The sequence below is a fragment of the Penaeus monodon genome, chromosome 7, assembly GCF_015228065.2.
Source record: "Penaeus monodon isolate SGIC_2016 chromosome 7, NSTDA_Pmon_1, whole genome shotgun sequence".
Taxonomy (NCBI): domain Eukaryota; kingdom Metazoa; phylum Arthropoda; class Malacostraca; order Decapoda; family Penaeidae; genus Penaeus; species Penaeus monodon.
This window is the reverse complement of record NC_051392.1, coordinates 57,075,080-57,077,161: the sequence shown is the minus strand read 5'-3', so window position 1 is coordinate 57,077,161 and position 2,082 is coordinate 57,075,080. Positions and strand designations below refer to the sequence as shown.

Genomic DNA, 2,082 nt, shown 5'->3' with positions numbered 1-2,082 from the left:
TGTTAAAATCTTTGTTTGACTATATCCCCGTTTCATACAATGTACATTTATTGGTGAACTGGTCGTCTAGAATTCAGTTTATAGGGCGAGTAGTATGTGTGTATTATTTCACACACTCGACCCAGCTATAATGCAATAGTAATGAAGTTTATTGCAAAACAAGTTACATTCTAGTTAAATGATGTATGAAAAATTGTTAACACTGACAGAATCTGGTTAATGTTTTTTTCATCCTCTGCCAACGATCATACCACGTTGAAAGCACCGCTTCTCGTCAGATCAACGAAGTTAAGCAACGTTAGGTCTGGTCAGTACTTTGATGGGTGACCGCCTGGGAACACCAGATGCTGTTGGCATTTTATCATATGAGCTAGATATGTTATGTATCTATTTACCTCTTTTAGCAGCTCTTCTTATATGTGTATATGAAAATCAATTGAAATCATAGTAAAGTGATAATGAATGTGTTATTAATAATCTATTATTAAATGATGTTTACAAAAAAAAAAAAAAAAAAAACGCATAAATCTTTCGCCATTTACTAAAGATTACTGTGGAAAGTAACAACTCAATGAGTCCTACTCGATTTTTCTTTAGTCCACTTCGATGGGTTCAAATGTTATAAGCATATAATTGAAATGCATACTTTTTAAATACTTTATTATGAGGAATCAACCATTTCTCTCTTTCTTGAATTTAGATCATTCCAGGACAAACAATTTCGTCTTAAATTAACCGTAATGCTATATTTTAAATTTAATATCAAACTATAGTAAACTGTATAAATATGCCTCTCAAAATCATAAAAAGGCGACAAAAGTTCATTTACCGACAAAAAGTGCATTAGGATAAGATAGAATGGATATACCCTAGAAAACTTAATAATGAAGAAAATGAAGCAAATATGCGCTTTAGCGCAGAAAAAATCAGTATAGTTGCAATAATATATCTCGCATACACATCTTATTTCCATTTACATCAACTATTCATTATTTCTCATTTAAATGCCGATTCACTGAACTACATTATATATATATATATATATATATATATATATATATATATATATATATATATATATATATATATATATATGCTTTATACTATGCTGATCTAATTTGTCGAGAAATGGTAATGAAAAGGATTACCCTTCAAAGTACCTATAACCAATAACCTTTTTATATAGTTTGGAAAAATAATAAAGATACTTTTAGATCCCATTATAAAAACTACCTTACTACTGTATGAACAGAGTACATCAGTATCCTCAAAGGAGTGATCTGTAAAATTTGTGGTTTCGGAATGATATATTGGTATTGTAAACTGTGCTGGTTTGACAAACTAACCTAATGAAATATATGCAGGTAAAAATATTAAAAAAAAACTGCCTTGGTGGACAGGTGGATTTAGAACCATTCTTATTTTTTTAACGAAATGTTATAAGGGAACGCAGGCCCTCGCTACCAAAAATTGCGCACTCGATTTAATCACATTTGGGTTATTCGCTGGGGTCGGCGCCAACTGAGTGCAATGGTGAGCTTCGCCCTAGGAGAAGCGCCTTCGTGATCACGGCATCACCTGTGCCAGGTATGTATGCTCTCCTAAGCCATGCGCGACCCACGACCGCTTAAACTGAGTAATTGCGATAATCTTCATTTATGATTCCATAATTTACCTGGATTTACAATCCTTCCACTTTTAAGACGCAATTTCTAGCAACGGCCTACTCATCTATTTACACACTGCTATCCCCTACTATGACATACGGTATACATACCCACGATTTGTCTACGTCATTTAACACGATTGACCATTCAGTTCATACAGTTTACCTTACTGCTGCTACCAGGTCACATGTTTACATGGAATAACGGGGTAGAAGAACTCAAGGAGGTAACTGCCAATTTGCAAGAGTAATAATCACACTCATAGTGGTAGTAGCAGTGGCAATACTAAGAATAATGGCATCAAATAGTAGGTCAAATAATAATTATGTAATATTGTAAAGGCATCTGCATTTGTTAGTTGTTTATTTCAGATGCGGATTAACCATTTGAAACCAAGAAAAGGCTACTTTAGTAA

At 33.2% G+C, this 2,082-nt stretch overlaps 2 non-coding genes across 2 annotated transcripts; one reads left to right on the top strand and one right to left on the bottom strand.

The window, feature by feature from the left end:
- The first annotated feature begins 237 nt into the window (after nucleotides 1-237).
- Nucleotides 238-356, top strand: LOC119575728. The gene has a single exon (XR_005228991.1). It is a non-coding gene; the product is annotated as a 5S ribosomal RNA (ribosomal RNA).
- A 1,084-nt stretch (nucleotides 357-1,440) lies between these two features.
- On the bottom strand, nucleotides 1,441-1,595 carry LOC119575722. Its single transcript, XR_005228990.1, has one exon. It is a non-coding gene; the product is annotated as a U1 spliceosomal RNA (small nuclear RNA).
- Nucleotides 1,596-2,082: the final 487 nt, after the last annotated feature.